This window comes from Leptidea sinapis, chromosome 29 (genome assembly GCF_905404315.1).
Source record: "Leptidea sinapis chromosome 29, ilLepSina1.1, whole genome shotgun sequence".
In the NCBI taxonomy this organism is placed as follows: domain Eukaryota; kingdom Metazoa; phylum Arthropoda; class Insecta; order Lepidoptera; family Pieridae; genus Leptidea; species Leptidea sinapis.
Genome location: NC_066293.1, coordinates 3,534,075 through 3,558,301, shown reverse-complemented (window position 1 = coordinate 3,558,301; position 24,227 = coordinate 3,534,075).

The following is a 24,227-nucleotide window of genomic DNA, read 5'->3' as shown; positions in this document are numbered from 1 at the left end:
TGATAATAATTTAGATATTTGATACACTTTTACCAATATTTAAAATGTAAATGAATTAATTTTATCAACTGTATATATTGTTAATATGCACTAAACGAATTTAACACTAAACTCACTTTCAAATTACATTTTTTTTTCTCCTCTTGCCTCCATGTGAATGCAACTTTGGATTCTTTTACCGCTAGGGGATCCTGGTGAACTCCTGAGTTCACACGGATCCCCTGGGGATCAGGTAAGGGGATTCTGGTGGACTGAACGAATTCCAAGATGCCAAGGGGAGGTTCGTGGACACTCCTATGGATTTTCCGAACGAGTCAGGGGGGATGCGGGTCAGGCTCAAACAAGGAGACCTCACAGGCTGGGTCGAGCCGAGCTGGCGAAGCATCAAATGGCGAGCTCCTTGACCTAACCAAACTTGGGCTGGGGGAGCATTGCGAGGTTGCATCTACTACACCAGCCATTGCACTGATCCAAGAGCCGTGGATTAGGGGCGGCAACGTATGCGGACTCTCCAATATTGGTGGTAAGCTCTTCCTAAGCAATTTCGAAGAGGTGAGAGCCTCTTGTGGATACAAATATACAGCCTCTTGTGGATTTATGTACCAGAGATCTGTGTGCCATAAGGCTAAATCTAATCAAGACATAAACAACCTCAACATCGTTATTGCATCAGCCTACATGCATGAGGCGGATGCGGTACCACCTGAAGGACTCAACACACTAGTCAGATACTGCGAACATAATGGATGGGAACTGATTGTATTTAAATGACATGTTTGTTCCTGTAAATTGTCTTAGATGAGGCAGTCTTTGAATTTCTCGAAGGAATTTTGATTCATTTATATCTGACAATATAGTCGAGGAGTGTTCACGCAAAAGGTTATTTATATCTACAAAAATAGAAATATGATTTTTTTTTTCTTGATTCTGGGTCAGTACATTAAAAAAGTACAATCCCGACTAAATAAAATTGTCCAAAACGCTTTCTTTATTATATAAAATGTGACTTAAAGACAGTATGACTGACCAAAACGCTATAACTTTTTAACTTTTTTGCAAAAGGTTTAAATTTTGACCAAAAAGCTTTTAATTTACATACAAATTCATAAACTCGCAAATAAAACCGTACAAAAGGTTACATTTGTCTAAAAAAACGTATTGCTAAAACACATTCAAACAATATTTATATAACGGTTCTTGGTCGTTTTTTTGAGGTCTACTTTGGGTTTACAATCTTTTTTTTTAATAAAAAAAAAACTCAGTTTGATAGCCACTGTCAAAATTGACAAGACTGCATTATTTTATCTATGAATGAATGATACTTTCTTCTTTTCGGCGCGTAATTTCTATCTATGGCCGGGCGGCCGCATTGCAATGTATTTATTTTAGTTCTGCCTGCTTTTTATTAAAATAATATACAATACGAATCTCTCAACTCTTTAGTAGTATTTAATTGATAATATCACCAATGGAGACAACCGTTAGTGCTATTAACAGCGGCACTCGCCACAAAAACAGATTTAAGCAACCTAGGAACAAAAGAAAGTAAGTGTCTATTCATTGGTATTATTCTAGCTAGCTAGATAGAATCAATATAATTTACAATGTGTCATGGAATATATTATACTAAATCTTTACTTCGTGTTGTTTCAGAAAGTACATTGATAAGGACCCATTAGCTACGAACTTTAAAAACACCTGTAAACACAAAACAACAAAGACTTTCAAGTGCTCTGTTTTGTCGATACAAGAAGTGATTCTTAACCGTAAAAGATTCTTTCAAAGCACAGACAAAATTGATCAAGACATGGTTCTAACAAGATTGATTGCGCCTTATTAACCTCAAAGAAGACCACCAAAAAGACCTGCAGTATTAGCTAGAGAAAGAAAAGCATCTTGTTCCTATTATTTAACAAAAAGAAACACTAGGGTTCAGGTATGTAAAAAGTTTTTTAGTGACACTTTCTCAATTGGACAAAAAAGATTACAGAATTTGATCATCACCGTTTTCAATGGAAATATCCCTAAAGATAAAAGGGGAGGTGATAGATTATCCTATAAAAGTCAAACTAAAAAGGAAAATGTCCACAAATTCATCAACAATTTACCAGCATCTGAAAGTCATTATAGCAGGCATAAAAGTAGAAGAATTTATCTGTCCAGTGAGCTTAATGCTAAAAAACTTTGGAGGTACTATAATGATTCTGTAGATCTAGTCTTGAAAGTGTCTCGCACTATGTTCAACTACATATTTTATAATGAATTTAATATAGGGTTCAAGCAACCAGCAACTGATGTTTGCAGCACCTGCATTCTATGGTCTAACAAAATAAAAAATGAAACAAAAACACCAATACAGGACGCTTACTACTCTCGACAGATAAGTTTGTATAACTTTTGTGTAGTTGATGTACAGGCAAAAAACCCAATCTTTTACTCTTGGATTGAGTTGCAGTCTGGTAAAGGGGCTGTTGAGATCTGTTCTGCTTTGTACTCATTTCTGATTGAGCTAGACATACCTGACCATGTAAGAACACTCAGATTATTTTGTGATGGCTGTGGGGGCCACAACAAAAATAGTCATTTAATTCATCTTTTAATGTAATGGCTCATGAATAGTAATAACAACATAAAGGATATTGTCATTGCTTTTCCAGTTAGGGGACACAGTTTTCTTTCAGCTGATAGGGTCTTTGGAAGGTTAGAAAAAGAAATCAGACAAATGCCCATTATCATAAACAAAGAAGAATACTATAAAATATTTGCAAAACATGGAAAGCACATGCTCTTGGGAGAAAACTGGTTCCTCTATCATGTCAAAGGTTTAGAGAGTTATTATAAAAAACTAACTGGTATACAGTCTCTTAAACGCATACAATTAAAAAAAATTAAGACTTCTCAGGGTAGAAACTTTTTGTCATTGTGTAAGAAAGCTAAAAGACATTCTACCGCACTAGAAAAACTTTTTTCATGGTGTACGTATATTTGAGCCTTTGCGCATATTTATTTGTTTTATTTCTGTATTTATTATATATAAGCCTATTTTTTGCATTATTCATGTCTTGACGCCATATGTAAAAAAGGTTGCAACCTTCGATTGTTTCCCCTCGTCGCATGATATTTGTACGGCGTTGAGGAATAATGGATTAGAAGCTGTATTGAAACAGTATGAAATTGATGCCGTACAGAATGAAATGACCAAATTTAAACCCTGGAAATAATAACTTTAAGTCAGAAAATCATATAAAAATTACCGACTTTGCGGAACACCATTTTTTTAACGGCACTGCGCGCTTTTTTTTTTATTATTTTTCGTGGATCTATCAATAGTAAAAATGCCGTACGAAAATATATGACGAAAATGTACTCACTCTATCTGCACTTTTGAATTCTCACCAGCACTCAGTTGGACAGCTTACAAGTGACGGCATATTGCTGAATCTTATATCGTCTTTTATACGTCACCTGCTGGTTCATATGACCCATCCATTTATTGTACATGGGCCTGTAGTCTATCAGCTTTTCTGTAAGTATAGCTAACTGTGATTTTCCTTCACAAATCTTGCCGTCTCGTTAATGTATAGACCGGGAAGTGTCAACAATACCAGAAACGTCAGGCTTTATACCACAGATTGATCTGATGCACTTATTCTTGCAATAAATGGTTTGTTTATTTTTCAACAGTTGCCCCACAATACAACAGCATATCTAAGTATGGACTCGACCTACGCATAGTAGGTAATTAAAGCCATTTGCCTCGAACTACTTTCGTCAACTTATAAAGAGCAAAGGAGAAACTTTACTTACCAAGAAAATTTGAACTTTCTACTTTCTATTTTGGTCAAAATGTATATTCGTCGAATCAGAATTGTCAATATGTTTATTTCTTTTATTGAAATGTATATATTTGTCGTCTAGAATCAAAACCCATTAGATCCAAATTCGTTAAATTCACAAAAAAACGCATTATTTGTGTGCATCAACAAATTGACGGTATTTTTAGGATAAATTTAAAATATATTGCATAAAAACATATTGCCTACTCAGTTTTGTTGTAATTATGTCAAAATATTGTAAATATTAGGAAAACCGTATGAATAAAATGGATATCGTCGCTGCGCGTACTGTTATACCCCAGTTATGTAGGTATTAATGCTGACTTAATTGCTATTACATCTCAACCAGCATTATTGAATCAGTTATATAAGCCATAGCTGCGCGCGGGCAGCTAGTTCGTGCTCGCTTCTCATAAGTTACGGTTCTGCCCAAGGGTCTCTAAAACTATTATTGTATAATCAAGTCTTCATATTCCTTATAATATATTATATTTCTCTGTGTTAAATAAATGTTTTTTTTAAAAAGCGAATTCAAAAGAGACCCATAACATTTTTGGTGGCAGCGGTGGGATACGGAAATCCCCAGTGACCTTAAATTATTCATAAACCAAAAAAATCATTACTCATAAAGGTGTGAACCTGTGATCGTGAAAAGTGTTATTCATCGTGTAATCCAAAATCTCCAGTGATCTTAAGCCCAATAAATCAAAAATCACTATTCATAAAACCGTGAACCTGTGATCGTGAAAAGTGTTATTCATTGTGTAATCAAAATCTCCAGTGATCTTAAATCATATACAATCCAATAAATCAAAAAGTCTCTATTCACAAAATCGTGAACCTGTGATCGTGCAAAGTGTCGTTCATCGTGCAACTTGCAACACAATCATCGTGAAGGACTGAAGATTTTTACATTTCGGGAATCACGTCTTATCGCATCAATGCTCGAGGCATTCGCCGTATTAGCCGCCTTATCGTAAGTCTTTTGTCATTGTTTTGTCTAGAGCTGTTCATTAGGGTCCCTCCAGACTATTTGTTAAAATTATTATGAACAATTAGTTTGTTAATTATTTTACAAGATCTTATATATTTTATGTCAAGCATCATTACACCTGCGACGTGTCGCGTGACGTAATATGCCCATAGTCTCCAAAGTTGAAGATACTAAATTAAATATTAACATCCCCGAAGTGGATGAGCCTCAACCGATCTAACTAAATCACCAATACATTCGCCAAGAATCACTAGAGCCACTCTCGCAGCAACAGTCATGGCTGAATTAGACCTAAATACCCTATTTAAATTTATTAAACCTTACGACGGCAGCCGAGAATCAGTCAATTCATTTATAATTAATTCTAATAACGCATATGAGCTAGCTTCCGACTCACAAAGACCAGTTCTTTTTAAATTTATTCTTAGCCAGTTGCATGGAAAGGCAGAAATTGCTTGCTCTATAAAGGAATTCACATCCTGGGATCAACTCAGAGAATTTCTTAAAACCCAGTTTTGTGAACGCAAACATTATTCACATCTTCTTACGGACTTACAAGAAAGTAGGCAAAACCAATGCCTTGTCTGCGTTGGAAACCATTATTAATTTTTTGCGACGACCACTTTCCTGAGCGCAGGGCGGTGAACGACTGCGGCATGTGGACTTGACGGCACCTTTAAGTCGCGTCAAGTCCCTCGTCAAGTGAAATCGTCAAGCACGTAGACTTGTCAAGTGCACTTGATCGTCTCGCGGACCCATAAAGCTTCGGGTAAAGGAACCGATGAACTTTACGTTCCATCCAGCTGGACTTATTATGAACTACTGTTTTTAAAAAATGATGAACAACCAATACCTTTAAGGCAGGTTACTAATGTTTATTATTTAATGTTCAATGTTTATTATTTAATGCTTATAACAACAACATTTTAATGAAACTTATGATATAGTACATTTACTAATTTTGCAAAAATACTGGCAGTAGACTGTCTCTTGTAATCTTGGCGTTTCTCTCATAGTTTCTGTTTTGAGAAGTCTGTAGTCTGGATAAATTAACTTCTGTAGACTCATCCACTGTGTTCAAATATACAGTGACCTGCTCTTTGATTAAAAAGTTATGTAAATGACAGCAGGCTAAAGCAATTGTATTTGCTTTTTCGGGTTCTAGATTTATAGTTGTTTGAAGGACACCAAAACGTTTAGCTAGAATGCCAAATGCACACTCAACTGTAGACCGAGCACTTGATAAACGTTTGTTGAATATTTGTTCATTAGGACTGCAATTTTTTTGTGAATATGGCTTCATCAAATTCGGGCTTAATGAAAAAGCTTCATCGGCCACAAATACAAAAGGAAATAGGTCTGTAGAGTTTGGTAGTCTCGTCGGGATAGGTAAATTAAGTAAGCCTTGTTCATATGACTGCCAAAATGTTGAATAAAAAAGAACTCCACCATCAGATATTCGGCCATTAATTCCAACATCAACCATCATGAATTCTTTTTTAGATGACTCATTAAATTCTTCAAAAGCAAATACTTGTAACAGTGCAGAACAAAGTATTTCATGCACAGATAAATATGTAACAAGAAGTGGCCATATTATAAAAAACCCAGTACGATTTCAAGATATTTAGATGTATAAGCTAGAATTAAGTATGTTATATTGAGAGCAGAATGTCCAATAATCATTAGTGTAATAAATGTGTGTCAAACTTAGCTTAAACATTACGCTGTCGCTCACTGTATTGGAGATAAGCAAGTTTAGTACATAGTTTTTAACTCATTTTGATTTGCAAATTTAAAGTAGCTGCACATTGGGTAAAACGTACTCTGTTGAAAAGAAAGAAGAAGAAGTTATTATAGCGCAAAATGGAGCTAATAATGCATCCAAGTCAGTCGTAGGTGCTCTAACCAGTCTGTTGCATACTGTGTACCGTGTAGGGTGTTTGTGGTAAATAAATAACCTGTTCTCGATTGGCATCACACAACTGACTTTTACTTGCATTCCTAAATAGCCTTCTGATCTCTAAAGAACAATAGTGATAGTGCAGATAAAGAGAGTGACTCCTACAAACTGATTCTAGCGTAATTCTTGGTTGGATAAGTGTCATTAAATCTTAAGACAGCAATGTAAAAACTTATTTTCATCTTTATTTTAGATGACTTCTGACGCTCTAAATAAAAAAACAAATGTATATAAGAAAGCTTTCGACGATGCTCGAGACAGCAAGAAGTCAGTAAGACAAATATCTAACGGTTAAGAAATTCCTAAGACCACAATATTAGACAAATTAAGCGGGCGCAGACCAGATGGGGTGAAGAAACCCGGGCCAGAACCACTGCTAGGAATAGAGGGGGAAAAGAAAATAATAGAATGGCTTCTCAATATTTCAAAGTCTGGTTTTCCAGTTAAAAAATGAATTCAAAAGATTAACCAAATTAAAACCAACAACATAAAATAGAACACAACGGTGTAATTGAAATTTAATGCGAATGAAGATATATGCCCACCTTGCATCGTATTTTCATACGTAAGACCACCCAAAGTTGTAGTGAATAGTATGCCTGAAGGATAGTGCCTCGGTAAGTCAGAGACGGGTTGGATCAGAGGAGATGACAAACATGAGAGAATACCTATGAGACAAACGATTTTAATATTTGGGTAGAGGAAAAAAATATAAAAAAACCAGCGCTTTTGCTGGTAGACGGGCATAAATCGAACATGTCAGAAATGCTCAGTACGATATGCCAAGAAATGCAAATTATTTTGTATGCCCTGCCACCGTATACAACATACACATTACAATAAGCTGACGTGAGCGTATTTGCACCAGTAAAGACTTATTGGAAGGCTACTATGTGTGAATTTCTTTCGAAATCCGAAAAACTTAGTACTGCAGTCACTAAATGAAATTTTTGCACGCTACTCAATAAAGCATTAACCCTTACAGACCTGGTGTACACAATTATTGTACACATATAATAGAAAAATAAATTTAAGTATTAATTTCACATTATTTGCAACTAAAAACAGTTGTGTTCATTAGTTCACATAATAAACTACCGAAAACGATACTCCCAACGCCATCTCTTAGTGTTTAATGACAGTTTTTGGCAAGTTATGACCAGTAGCCGACCGAAGTTTGCATTGTGCAGGTAAGTTCATTATTTTATTTCTAAAAAGTAGAAAATATCAAAGTATTTGTAATGAAATATTTATAGGTCGATGTGTTGTATTGTTGTCGTCATATTTTACATACATGTTGTTGGTTTTAGTTTATTTTTGTACAAATTTTCGTGATTTTTATATTTGTACACAAATGTAGATAGCATACGATGTATTTCTGATTTGTTGTTGTACATCGTAGGTATTACTAAAATAAATTATAATTATTATTGAATGGTGTAATTTTGTTATGTTATGTAACTTAATTGTGATAATACTATTTTCAGATAAGAAATTACCAATATGTTGTCGCGCGACGCTCTTTGACTACTAGAAGAAGGTTGCCTTTCTGATTTAGAATCATCTTCTGATGACGAAGGACCAGTTTGGCCTGCGTTTGAACGGGAGCTACGATGTGTCCGAGTGGGAGCAGATATCATCAGCCGGAACCAACGAGAAATATTCCCCCCAGCTTTGGATGATGATGATGAAGACACTGGCTCATCGTGGGTTGAAATGAGTTATAACTTTTTACCAGAAGTGCCTTCCGCCTCTGAAGATACGCTTTTACAGAACATTACGTCGAAGCATAGTATTAGGTGGAGACACAAGGAAATAGTAAATACAATTTCACCAGCTTGGTTTCCACCCATTGCTATTGATCCCAGAGTTGAGAGCCCAGTAGATTATTATAACAGATACGTGCCTAAACAATTATTTCAGGTTATGGCTGCAATGACAAACATATACGCTACATATTCCAATAAAGTAAGGTTTAAAACTACTTCTGCCAAGGAAACAGAAATATTGTTTGGATTGCATTTGGCCACTGGATATTTGGGTACCCTTGTTTGAAAATGTATTGGGAAACAAATATCAGCATTCCCTTGTTCACTGAAAACATGGCAAGGGAGCGATTTTTTGAGCTGCGTAACAATTTATATCTATTTGATAATACAGCAATATCAGGTAATTCTAAAGATGCGTTTATCAAAGTGCGCCTGATCTTTGATGCTATTAGAAAGATGTGTTTAGATTTACCACTCGAGAAAAACCTTTGTGTTGACGAACAGATTGTTCCTTTCACCGGAAAACATGTTGCCAAACAGTATATAAAGGGCAAGCCTTGTCCATGGGGTCTGAAAATCTTTTTCTTATGTGATAAACATGGTCAAGCTTACGATTTTATCCTTTATCAGAGTTCCAATCCAGAATTACATAATAATTTAACAAAAAAAATTGGATAAGGTGCAGCTGTAGTCCTTCATCTTACAAAGAGAATTGGAGAAAGCAAAGGTCACCAGCTATACTTCGACAATTATTTTTCGTCCTACCATCTGCTACAAATTTTAAAACAGAGAGGAATTATGGCTACTGGCACTATCCGTACCAACAGATTTGTAAAGCCATCAATGCTAAGCGACAAAAAACCGCGAGGCTTTGCTCAAGAAATGACTAGCTATGATGAAGATGTAACTGTGGTCAAATGGTTGGATAATAAGATTACCCATTTAGCATCTAATTTTGTTGGAATTGTTGAAAAAGATTTAGTGAAGAGGTGGTGTAAAAATAAGCACTTTATTGAAGCGGAACGTCCCGAGGTTGTTGGACGTTTATAAAAACAAAAAAATGGACATTACGCATGATATTGAGCATCAGATTGAGCAGTAGTTCAATCATACCGAGAATACCAAGTCAACAACGAGGCGCTTAGCAAACCTAAAAACAAAAAATTGACATTGCTTCACTTTCGGCGGCGGTTGGCTGAAAGTCTGGTGTTGCAAAATAAAATTTCGATGGGGAAAAGAGGCCGTCCAAGTGGCAGTAGCCCAACTGTTCAAATTGTACCTAGTAGACCAGGAGAGACACGCCCGAAGCTGAAATAACTCGAGACAGTTTTGGGCATTTTCCTGTACACGATGAGGGGCTTGGGACACGGTGTAAAATGATGGGATGCAAGTGTAGAACCCCAATCAAATGCATAAAATGCAAGGTTCACTTATGCCTAACTAAGGATAAGAATTGCTTCTTAGCATTTCATACATACGTGCTCCGCTATCCGATGACACAAACCCCGCTTGGATTGACAAGCGTACAGAGGCTAATGAGCTTTGCTCGGGCGTGGTCGCTAGCATTAGATCTGTAAACCGTGTTTACCTCGAGTGATATCCTGTAGTCTTCTAGTCTACCACAAGCTTCGTGTCTCTCCACCAGTGTTGATGTTCAATACTAGTGTCTTTACATCGTTCATATAAACTTTGCAAGCTTGCGATCGCCAGTGACGTTCACCTGGAATACCAGAATCGTTGGAGCTACTGCGCCGCCGCCACCTGAGTGAAGTTGGAGTTTTCAAAGGTTAGTGGAGTGCATTTTACTTCTTTCCTCATGATTCTTGGTTGGTTGCAAGTGCATACATAAATTGATTTATGAAACGAGCCAAAAACCAACGACTATAGGAAATCTTAATACTGTATTAAGACATTATTGTCTTCCTGAGCCCGAAAAAAGATATTCTAGAAATATTCAGTTATGTAAACTTTGTAGATATGGGCGAGAAGACTGACCCCAGAATTATTGCGCCTTTTCCTTTGCAATACTTAAGTGAAAAATAAAGGATTTAATAAATAAACATAACTTAAGTGTGAATAGCGGACGAAGTGAGTTTTGTGCAAATATGTGCGTCTGCTTTCTCATGCGAACAAATTGAGGAAGGAAATAGCTTACTTCCGGAATCATTACCATCGGGTTCACGTAAAACTTTACGCAAAGGAAAATGCAAGGGAAACAGCCATCTGCACGACATCATAAAAGTGTTTAATGTAATTGATCCTGATGTACCTGTGTTTGTGACCAGGGATTTGGAAAAATTAACATTCGACCATCTGGATGTCTCCGAAATGCTCAAGGATTTGATGTTAGTACAGGCGAAAATTAAAATCTCGTATGCTATTGTTGAGCAGCTCGAAGATATTAAGAAGCAATGCTTGATTAGAAAATTACCCTCGCCGCCACTTTCGATTATGAAAGTGAATATGAAAAAAGGAGCTTACTTTAATAGCGGACCGATAGGTTTATCCCAATTAGAACAGTCTAACTGTGAGGCATCATCTCCGAGGGAATGTAATTAAAATTATAGAAATATTGATATGTGTCAAGCGGTGAGTAGTAGTACTCTAAGAATGGGAAGAAAAATTTAAACCAGGTCAACAATGTCTGATGGGCAGGAGTTTTGTCACGTCCATATGGGTTGAAAGTGCGGGGTGAGGCAGGCAGGATTTAGCTCATCAACGCTCAAACTACCTATATGTGAATGAATTGATTGACGAGCTCAGTAGCGCCAGGGTCGGCTGCTTCATAGACGGAGCTTGTGTCAGTAATATAAGCTACGCCGACGACATGGTGCTGTTGAGTGCGTCTATTTGTGGTTTTACACAACTAATGGCCATGTGTAAAGCTTTTGTGAGAGGACATGGTCTTACCTATAATGCTAAAAAAAAGTGTACTGATGGTCTTTGTCTACAGAAACTACAAGAAACTAAACGAAAGAAGAACTAAACTATTTTATACATTTTACCGCCATTTTGCATACCATTGCTGAATTAGGACTTCAACATCCGGATCGATACAAGCGCAAGTAGAAATGAAATGTGAAGCTAACGATATCGTCGTGCACACGCTTCTCAAATGGTACGGCTGCGGGTGGCTGTCGTAAGCTCTAATCTGATCGATAAAATCATTGTAATTTCAATAAAATGTAATTTTTTCACACCTATTGTTTAATATAATTTAAACAATATTTAGTTCCTGTTAATAATTAATGCTAATAGCTAATGTACTAATTTTTCGTTTTGTTTCCCTAAAGATCCCGATATAAAGAATAAACGGATGTGCGCGACAGGCAAAAGGAACTGGTTTCCCAAATTATAGCAGCATTTGTTCGGTTCATTTTAATGAATGAAGATTTTAATTCTTTTTGTAGTACAAAAAGGCGCACTTGAAATTTGCAATACCTACAATTAATGTGTGGAGATTTATCACCGGAAATGTAAAGTTTTACAATTTAATGTTGTCTGTTAGCTGTAAGCTATGAACTTTTTTATATCATTCAGTTCTGAATAATATTATAAATACATCCTAACAATAAATAAATAAAACTTGTTTTTAGCCCTCAGATGATCGGGATTTGACTTCTCCTACACGAGAACCTGCAGATCCCTGCGTGTCATCGACCCTCAGTAGATGTAAAGTTAATTAATTTAGCCATATTGCCGCTAAACAGCAAATTTTAATCTATTTCTGCTCACACTTGGAAAGAAAATTTCAAGTAACAAGAAAAGGCAAGTAATCAAAATAAGTAACCGTTGAGGCTTACTGTCTTATTTAATTTTAATAAGCTAGCTAACTTTCATTGGTTTGACAATAAGTAATGTTTATACATTTTTACTAGGTTTTGTCCGCGGCTTTGTATGCATAAATCTTAGGAGAGGTAATAAAAAATATTTTTCAGTCCGCAGATATGCCGCAATCAACTTCTGCAACATTTGAACCTGCAGATTCTGATAGTCCCAGAAAAGATATTACGCCCTGAAATTCAGGCAAAGCATATAACGATTACAGAACAGCGATTAAAGATACGGTATGTGTGGATTGATGCATCTACTATACTCAATAACTCTTGTGTATATAAGTTTTAATTTACTTTTTTTTCTTTTTTTGACTTACTCGTGTAAGCCTTTCAGTTTTTGACATTTGAGTATTTTTGTTGCGTCACTTTGCATATATTGTAATTGAAATGATTTGTAAAAACATTAAAATGTACATCTTGACTTAAGAGTAGCAATGAGTTTCTTGCTACTTCTTCTCATTAGCTCAACCCTTTACGAAGTAGCGGTAAATTCAATAAGAAACAATATATTTTTATTTTTTTTGACATTCATAAGTGTCATTTCCGTGACCTACTTGAATAAAGTGTTTTTGAATTTGAATTTGATAAAGAAGTTGCAATATAAAGCTAGACGATATCGTAAAAATATTCTGAAACTTAAGGAATTGGTCAAAAACGTAGAAGACAAACGATTTATTACTGGGGTGAAAGCTTGGTATCTAGAAAACGAATGTTACCGCACAAGATTTAATAGGCAGGTTTAATCAGAAATTAACATCAGGAAATAAATTTTTGGAGTTTTACTGCGACCTTGGATTTTTATTATTATTATTATTTATTAAAGGTGTGTGTACAATCTCTGTATTTATGAAGCTGCTCTGCCAAATGACGCTTATTGCTTCGCCTGGTCTGAAGTAAACGGAAAAAGGGGAAGTTCCGAAATTGGAAGTATTTTATTTCATTATCTAACTAATAAATGCGAGGTAACCTGAAATCGTTGACGAGGTCTACTCCTCCATAGGAGGGGATGATCAGAACCTCAATAAACAAATGAATAAGGGAATGCTAATGTATTATTCTACGGCATTACTTTGGGCACGTTTATTGGATAACAAAGTCAAATGTGGCGACACAAATTTGACGTTCCATGAATTGGAATTTAGCATAATATAATAATAAGCGATAATGGCACACGACTATAACGTGCCCCAGCCCATCTACCTGTTTCTAAAGGGGATCGGCAGCGAAGGACGCGACGGGTAAAACCGTCTACCTCGCCAGCCATACTCTCCCAGTGACATTAGTGCAAGGAGGGGGTGGTTATCATTCACCAGCCATTGACCACCAGCCGCAACACATAATCTCTACGAAGAGATGCCTTCACTAGGCGTCTGTGGAGATATCTTGATGGCGGAAGCGTCCGATGCGGTACAGCCTGTATCAAACATCCGGGTGCTGCCACCAAGAACGAGGTCCACCAGATCAATGTGTGGATACCTCGGACCCATCGGTGTCAGAAAAGAGGAGGTGCGAATTCTACTGCAGTCAGTAGGAATCACAGCTGCTCAATTTGACGAAACCGTAGGGGGAACCCGTCTAAACGTACACCTGCTACAAAAAGTCAGCGACTATTTTATGGGATGTCCCACATTCCGCAACGAAAAAGCCAAGATTGACGCGTTAACAGGCGACGGTGACGGCGTTCAGCTCATCAGATCAGTACCAACTGATGAGAATGTTGACGTGAACGCGCGCTGGACAAGCCACATTGTTAGGCCGAAATCAGCGAACGCAAATTCAGTGTCAACATTCGGTGCATCCTATCTCATGGGATACCAATTGTACAAAGAGGCAGTCAACGGAACCAACGCCAACTGGTGTTGCGTTGAAAATGTCCCTGGACAACAATGGGTGATTCCACAAGAGTGGATAGACAACCGAAATCAGCGACGTGCTTTACCGGCCGGATTAGGAGAAGATCGATTCGTTTCGATCTCTGATTCGCAAAGGAATCGCACCAACGCTATTGTGCGCAGGATGATCATCAGTCCGCGCTAACTCACGTCAGTGACGTTAAGTCAAAGAATTTCCGAGGCCACGCCGAGTAGGATCGAGGGTACAGATTTTCGAGACAAATAGGTTAATCTTAATTTTATTATTGTTAACCAATCAGTATTAGATTTATTTAATTTTAAGTCTAAAATCTTATTTAAATGTAATGTTATTTAAGTTTCATACAAATGTTTTACAGAAAATCACTACCGGTCTCTTCCCCTCATTTTTTCATACAATTTTAGTTTTTTTAATTGATCACCACAAGGCATCTTCAATGTTAGCCCATTATGGTAGCCTGTCCGTTTCATTTGGTCCATATAAGTAGGGGACACTTATAGTGAGTTGTTAACGATGCCGGTGACATGATTGATTGGAAGCATAACACTCAATAGTAAATTAGCGGAAGGAGAAGATTCGTCGAATCCAAGCCGAACAGGTTGGCACTCATCACGATTGATACAAATGAATCTCAATGTGTCAAGAATGGGTCACAGTCCTCTTGGAAGATAGTACCGGTCACGCGTGCGCTTTGCTCGATAATGGTTCCACCGTGAATTTGTAAGTCCCTGCAATAGCCGAATAATAAGCCTTAATAGAGCCTAGAGGCTCTATTGAGGCCATCGCCAATATGAAAATCGCGACAATGAAGTCTAACAGGGTCTCGTTCAATTTCAAAGGATCGGACCAAAATAGCCTTTAAAGGACAAGCAAAAACTATAAAAAATAAACACTTATCCCCGCAAACATTAACGAAGGCTGATTTCGAGGAAAAGTGCAAACTCCTTAAGTGGATGTAATACAAATTGCCGTATAGGAAAATGTGTTTGCGCGCTGGTTTTTGTGGAACTTATTATCGCAATTCCGAGTATTATTAATTACACGCGCCCCTTTGGCGCGCTTTTTAACGGTTTCGAAGCAGTTGATTAATTAGTGTGTTGTACTCTGTGTCGCAGCACATGAAGAGGGGCTGCCCTAGCCCCGGTGAGCAACCCGCGGCGAAGGTGATCGCCGAGATGGATATGGACAGCCCGGCCTCGCCGCCGGAGCAGGAGTCCGGCCAGCGGCTGCACGGCGGCCTGCCGGACTGGATCGCTGTGACGCGGCGGCGTGCGGCCAAACCGCGCCCGGACAACGGACGCCCCAAGCCGTTGGCGACGGCCAACGTATTTAAGCCGCTCCCGGTACAGGAGACACCGGGAGCCAAGGTAACGGCCAAGCCCTCACAGGCGAGGCCGACTCCAATTATTATCTCCAAGGAGAACTTTGATTTTGAAAGGTGCCGAGCGGCGCTTCTCGCCGCGGGCATTAAAAATTTTAATTTCAATATCCAGCCACATATGGCACAGCTGTCCTGCAAGACTAAGGCCGATAAAGAATCGGCCCTTGCAGCGCTCAAAGGTGTGGAACGTTTGCAGTTCCACACATACACTGACAAGGACGACAGAGCTCACATCTGTGTCGTCCAAGGTCTGTACTACAGCTCCGCAGAGGAGCTGGGGTTCAAACCCACGAAAGTTGTCGCCTTCAAGGGCGATGCACTGGTACCAAGGTACCAAGTGACGCTCCCGAAGAGCACTGATATCGATGCCTTCAGGAAAATTAAATATATTTGTCACCAATCGGTGCGAATCTATAAATATAAACCCAATAATAAATACGGCACCATGTGTTCCAGGTGCCAGACATTCGGACATGCAGAACGGAACTACAACCGGGCCGCCCGCTGCGTCAAGTGCACGGGAGCCCACCTCACAGCGGAGTGCGACCGGAAGGAGGAGGCTCCAGTCCGGTGCTGCAACTGCGGCGGAGAGCACGCGGCCTCGTACCGCCAGTGCCCCCAACGCCGCATCTACCTTGCGGCCGTCAAGGAGCGCCAGGAGCGCTTCCAGACCCGCCAAAGCGCACCACCCCAGCCCCGCCTGTTCAAATCGAACATGGCGAACGGCCGCGGGTGGAACTCAGTAATGACAGGGAACGCCCCGTCAGCGTCAGACCTTCAGCCACCCACAACGCGGTCCACTGCCGGACCGCCGCCCCTTACGGGCACCCAGTCCGGAAGACAAATCTTCCCAGGCCTTAGGCCCACTGGCCCTATGCCAGGTGGCTTTAAAAGAGTCGAGACAGACTCAGCCCCCTTTAAAATAACCGAAGAGCCAGACTCTGAGGAAATGTCAACCCATGAAATTATAAAATTCATTAAAATCGCAGGTCAGCTGAAGCCTCTGCTCCGCCGCAGCATGAGCTACGAGGAGCAAATCATCACAGTATTTGAGTTCCTGAGCATCCATGGATGAAGAGACGGCGACCCCTCCCCCGACTGGCACTGCTCGTCCTCTACGAGTAGCGTCGCTTAACATAAACGGTATTGTGAGTAGGAAAAGAGAACTCATACATTTCCTAGGTACACACAACATCGACATTACACTCATACAAGAAACACACCTCGTTCCCGCACGACGTTTTTCAATTCCCGGTTACACCTGCTACAGACGTGACGGACAGACAGACAACCGCGCCCGAGGTGGCGTCGCAATTTCTGCCAAGTCAAATATATCGCATCATTCACTTCCACCGGTGGAGCATGATATATGCGATATAATTGCAATTAGATTAGAGTCTCACCGCGGACAGACACCCATCACAATAGTTAACTTTTATTGCCCTAAGCAAGACAGTAGAATCACGACAGCCATCGCAAAAGCTCTCTCTCTCGGCAACACCGTCATCTGTTCCGGAGATTTTCACGCCCGCCATAGACACTGGGATTGCAATCGAGCAAATTCCAATGGATCGCGTCTTTTTAATCACTTTGCAGGTCACGAATATAATATTTTAATTCCGGACAAAGCGACCCACCTCCCCTCCAACCCTAGGCACTCTGCCGCTAAATTACAACTCACCCTTGCCAAAAATATCACAAACGTTACAGACCCACTGACTTATGACGTTATCTCGGACCATTGGCCCATTATTTTCGAAATTAATAGCCTCATCCCGCGCATCTCGCGACCTATCTTTAAATACGGTAATGCTAAATGGGACACTTATAAAAAACATATTAACGAAGCCCTCCCCTCCCCCGGCTCCTTAAAATTACACCGACCCGAATTAGTGGACAACGCCATACAAACACTGACTGACGCTATAATCAAAGCCCGTAACGCGAACATCCCGACGTCCACACCGAAACAAAAAAACAAGACTTATCAAACTAAAAAACCAATACCGACATCACGCACAGAGACTTCATACGCGTCGGTTTAACACGATTATTAATTCACTTCAAAACCAAATATATTTTAAAATAAAATCTCTCACTTCCAACGAATGGAACAAAAAGCTCGAATCGCTTGACACCCGCGACAATTCCCTCTGGCAGTTCGCGAGACGCCTTAAAAACGTACACACCCCTCTACCCTGCTTCAGCACCCCCTCGGGCCCCGCCCGGTCGGACGCTGAAAAGGCCGAGGCCCTAGGTACACACTTTGAGCGACAGCATAGACTCACCGTGGATCTGAGCGACCCCGACACCGAACGCGAGGTGTCGCGGTCTCTAGACCACCTTTACAAAATAAACGGACCGACCGCACCTACGCCAGTTGTACCTCGCGAAGTCAAATTAATTTTAAAAACCTGTAAAACCGCGAATTGCCCCCGGGCACGACGACATACAGAACATACTTCTAAAACACCTCCCTTCAAAAGCAATAGACACCTTAGTTAATATATTTAATGCGTGCCTTCGTCTTACCTATTTTCCCTCGTCCTGGAAAATAGCAGTAATCACCGCGATACACAAACCGGGAAAAGATCCCACCTCCCCCGCGAACTACAGACCAATTAGTTTACTTTGCACACAAAGTAAAATATTAGAAATTTTAATTAATAATAGAATAAACTCACTTATAGAATCAAACCTACCTGAGGAACAATTCGGTTTCCGAAGGTCACACGCGACTACTCACCAACTGGCGCGCGTAGCCGAACATACTCGTATAACACACCAATTTAACTTGAGACACCAGACTGGTATGGTTCTACTCGACCTTGAGAAAGCCTTCGATACCGTCTGGCATGATGCCTTAGTTCACAAATTATTCGAAGCACAAGTCCCCTTTGAATATTGTAGAATAATAAAATCATTCCTTACGAATAGATTTCTTAGAGTTAGAGTCAAAAATAGTTTATTAAACTACTACTGGATGTGGGGGGGCCCACATCCAGTAGTAGCAGGTGTTCCACAGGGCTCCATCATCTCACCGAGGGCATTTTTACTCTATATGAGAGACATTCCAAAACCTCCGAACACGGTCCTCGCCCTGTACGCTGATGACACAGCTTATCTGTGCAGCAGTAAGAACATCAAATCTATAGTCTCCCACCTTAATACAGCCCTACATTGTGTAAGCAACTACTTCTCTAAGTGGAAGCTTAAAATCAATGACACAAAGACCGAGGCGGTTCTTTTCTCATACAAAACTTCCCGTAAACTCAACATCTCTTTAAAGCCACATATTAATAACCACCCGGTCGAATGGCAGTCACAGGCTAAATACCTAGGACTTATCCTCGACCGGAAACTTTCCTTCACGCCTCATATTAATTACGCCCGCTCTAAGGCACTTACTGCCTTGAGCCTGTTGAGACCCATTTTCTATAGGAGTTCCACTCTCTCAACTAGTAACAAGCGTCTACTATACCAGTCCTACATACGCCCGGTCATGACATACGCAAGTCCGGTATGGATTAACACAAATCAAAACAATTATCGTAAACTACAAACTGTGCAAAATAGATCCATTAAAACCATCTACCGGACCCACCCGCGTACAAATCTTAAATGACTTCATGTAAAGAAAAACATCCCAACATTAGAACAACACATACAAGAGATATCTCATAGCTTCTACAGAGGGCTACGCCGACTGAAGGACGGAATAAACCCCGCCCTCCGGTCGACTTGTAGTCGTAAGTCACTCACAGAGTACTGCCTCAGCATAAAACGTTACAAACATGCATTACCACATCACAACTGGTTAGAGCTCACAGAACACTAGCGTATACACACACACACACACTCACGCACACAGAGTTCTAGCTAGGTCTGAATAAATGTAAAACCAATATATTGTAAATTGGTTTAGTTATAAGAATTAAATAACGGCGAAAACTGGCCTCCTATTCCCTCTCCTTCCTTCCCTTTCCCAAGATCCCCCCCCCCCTCCCCACACCCGTCTTATATTTATATATTATATAAGTATGTATACATATCTATGTATTTATTCACCTTAGTTTTTAATTTAGTTTTTTAAGTTCTAGTCATTAGTCTTAAGTTAGGTTAAGTGATAGGTTACGATAATATTACGTTATTCAATAGCAAATAGCCAGGTTTTCCCAGTTTCCTGGATTCCCTCCCCCCCACAAACCTCATGTATTAGTTTTTTAAGCATAATAAAGTTTTATCCCTCAATACGTAGATAGGGTTGTAGAAATAAGTTTTCTGATACCTACATATATAAGGCTTAATTGTAAATTGCTTTAATAAGTAGATTTAAGTAATTTTGTATATATATTTTAATACCAAATATAGAAATTTTGAATTTGATTTTTTTTTTTTTGAAAATGTAGCCACAGATTCTAATAGATCAAGGCATCCTTCTTCTAGCTACCTTACCTTTTAGCTACGAAGGTGCGAAAGAGACAGCCGTTGCATTGGGTTGGGTGGTTCAAGACAGACGCATCTTAGATCTAGAAACAATGGTAAGATTGGATATTGTACCTAAAGACACTACGTATTGACGCAATACCACTATGTTGTGAGGGCTGCAACCAAGCGCCATCACAGCTACATGACGTGTTTGCGGACGCTAACGAATTAACGTACGCCGTAACGCCATATTGCCGAGACGACACCGGCGGGAGCAATATTCTTACTGGGCAAATCACAGGGCACGCTAGAGTGTCGCTTAACCCTCCGTGTACAAGGTGGGGTGTGACATACCCCAGCGGTTGAAAATTTCGAATATTTATTTTAACAAAAAACGCGTAAAGTGTGCTTGGGTATCGCACACCCCACCTTGTATTGCACGTGGCTCAAAAGGTATGTGTAACTACTTTTATTTTTTATTTATTTATGTGTTTCATTATGATGATTAACGTGAAAAGATATTGTTAGCAAGTTATAATATTAATAAAAAATGTCTCATCTATCGGAAGACGAAATATTACGAGTATTGACCGAAGAAAACGATGATTTTGACTTAGAATATATGAATGAAGAAGAAGAGTCGGATGATGATGCAGATCAGTAATCAAAGCAATACAGATAGTGAAGTGGATGCTGACATACCATCTTTTGATTCAGACAATGATGAAATACCTCTCTCAGAGTTACAAACAAATTTGGGATACTACAAAGGTAAAGATGGGGTTACAAATTGGCAAAGGAATCCATACCGACTGGCGATTCGTACCTGAGCTGAAAATATTATTCGTGATCTACCTGGCATAAAATCAGTTGCAAGGGACAAAAATTCACCTATTCAGTGCTTTTTATTATTTATTACTGATGACATGATTGCTGATATCGTAAATTGCACCAATAAAAAATCCGTTTGCAGTCTACCAACGATCCTCAAAAATCGGAAACGACACAGGAAGAAATGAAACCACTATTTGGTTTACTCGTTTTGTCTGGTTTAGCACGTTCTGGTCGTAAAAAACACGATCGACTTATGGGCCACCGATGGCACAGGGATGGATGTATTTAGACACAATGTGTAGAAGCCGATTTACTTTCTTATTGAACTATTTAAGATTTGATAGTTCTGCTACGCGAAACGAGAGAATAAAAACGTATCGATTAGCACCAATCAGATGTACATTCGAACAATTTGTAAAGAATTGTCAAGATGCTTACATCCCGTATGAAAACCTTACTTTGGATGAAGAACTGGTGGCCTTTAGTGGACGATGACGACTTTTGGACGATTAATTTGAAAACATGAACCCAGACAGGAAATTATATACACCTGAGGAGATCAAAAAGATAGCTCAACCGAGGAAAACCAGAGCTTTTCGACCCTGAAAAAGTCGGAAAACCACGCGCTGCCTCTTCAGCCAACCAAAAGCGGAATGGCCCGGCTACGATTAAACGAATTATTAGTGATACTCACTGCTCTAATACTTCTGTTATTGTAATGATTGGGAGAAGAGGTAATTTAGATATAAAAAAAATACAAAAACTGTACAGTGACTTATATACCTTAAAAATAGAAAATCTTGTATTATTCACATTTCCTTTCATGCCTGATTTGCCGCAGGAAAACAAAATTAGATATAATTTGAACAATATGTTAACCCTACTGTCTCATTCTAATTATTTGACATGTAATGATAATAAATTATCTAGTAAAATACAGATAATAGACATAAAAAATATAATTAATTATAAAAAATGTAATATATTGACATCTGATAGGTTACACCTATCTAATTATTATAAAAGACAGATAGCAAAATCGCTATTATATTATTTATTTTATAACACAGCCAACTATTTGGCAATCCCGTCACCTGCTTCTTTTGAGCAGGTTAGTTGTAAGTTGATAAGCACTGCTTCTATTGAGCAGTGTGATAACTTTTTGGACTCCGCTTCTATTGACCGGAGTAATAATTTAATAACCACTGATTTTATTGAGCAGAGTATTAATTTAATAACCACTGCTTCTATTGAGCAGTGTACTAATTTAAGTAAAGATTGGGAATATTTTCCAAAAAATTAAACAATAAGACAATAGGGCTCTATACTCCTCTAGCAGTGTAAAAACAAGTAATTTATCATGTACTAGAATAAGTAATAATTGTAAAATTGCAAACCTGATGCACCAAAACATGCAAGGATTATTTGGTAAAGAACTTGAACTGGAGTTATTTATGGATCATAAAGATATACATATTTTATGTTTAACAGAGCACTGGCTCAGAAAATATGAGCTCATCTTTAACTTCAGTGGTAATCAGGTGGCAAGTGCGTTTTGCAGAGAAAAGGCTACACGTGGCGGTTCTCTTATACTTGTAAGTAAATTATTTAAATTCAAAGAACGTGAAGATATTGTAGGCCTCTCTGTTGAACGTACCATTGAAATAGCCTGTGCAGAGCTTGATCACGCCATTGTTGTCAGTATATACAGACCCCCAGATGCAGTATATGAATTATTTGAAAGTGTATTGGAGGAGGTTCTACTAAAATTATGTAAGTCGAAGAAGTTTATCATGATATGTGGTGATTTTAATATTAATTTATTAGAAAAATCCACCACCAGCATTAGATTCAGATCATATGATTTAACCAATATTTTCGTAGAGCCCACTAGAGTAACCGGCACCTCAAAAAGCTGTATTGATAACATATTCTCGAATTATAAACCCATTTCTCAGGCAATAATAAACAAACTGAGTTCAGACCACTTTGGCCAGTTAGCCTCTTTTAATATTGAGTTCAATAAATGTAATAAAAGTAAAAAGTTTACGTTTGTTCCTATGAATAATAGGCGAATGGAAAAATATAGAGGTAATGTGTCAGTTAAACTCTCAATTTGCATTCATTGAAATATAATATAAATCCTAATGAAATCTATGATATTCGTTGGACAAAGCTACAAACTCAACGCCACAGAAGAATCACCCCCTGTGGGCTGATTCAATATTTGGCATTGACGTGGCCGTCCGCGAAATAAACGTCAACCAGGAAATAACCCCGTCATATGCGAGGTTACCTGAGATCGTTGACGAGGTCTACTCCTCCATAGGAGGGGATGATCAGAACCTCGATAAACAAATGAATAAGGGAATGCTTATGTATTATTCTACGGCATTACTTTGGGCACGTTTATTGGATAACAAAGTCAAACGTGGCAACACAAATTTGACGTTCCATGAATTGGAATTTTGCATAATATAATAATAAGCGATAATGGCACACGACTATAACGTGCCCCAGCCCATCTACCTGTTTCTAAAGGGGATCGGCAGCGTGAAGGACCCGACGGGTAAAACCGTCTACCTCGCCAGCCATACTCTCCCAGTGACATTAGTGCAAGGAGGGGGTGGTTATCATTCACCAGCCATTGACCACCAGCCGCAACACATAATCTCTACGAAGAGATGCCTTCACTAGGCGTCTGTGGAGATATCTTGATGGCGGAAGCGTCCGATGCGGTACAGCCTGTACCAAACATCTGGGTGCTGCCACCAAGAACGAGGCCCACCAGATCAATGTGGATACCTCGGACCCATCGGTGTCAGAAAAGCGGAGGTGCGAATTCTACTGCAGTCAGTAGGAATCACAGCTGCTCAATTTGACGAAACCGTAGGGGGAACCCGTCTAAACGTACACCTGCTACAAAAAGTCAACGACTATTATATGGGATGTCCCACATTCCGCAACGAAAAAGTTAAGATTGACGCGTTAACAGGCGACGGTGACGGCGTTCAGCTCATCAGATCAGTACCAACTGATGAGAATGTTGACGTGAACGCGCGCTGGACAAGCCACATTGTGAGGCCGAAATCAGCGAACGCAAATTCAGTGTCAACATTCGGTGTATCCTATCTCATGGGATACCAATTGTACAAAGAGGCAGTCAACGGAACCAACGCCAACTGGTGTTGCGTTGAAAATGTCCCTGGACAACAATGGGTGATTCCACAAGAGTGGATAGACAACCGAAATCAGCGACGTGCTTTACCGGCCGGATTAGGAGAAGATCGATTCGTTTCGATCTCTGATTCGCA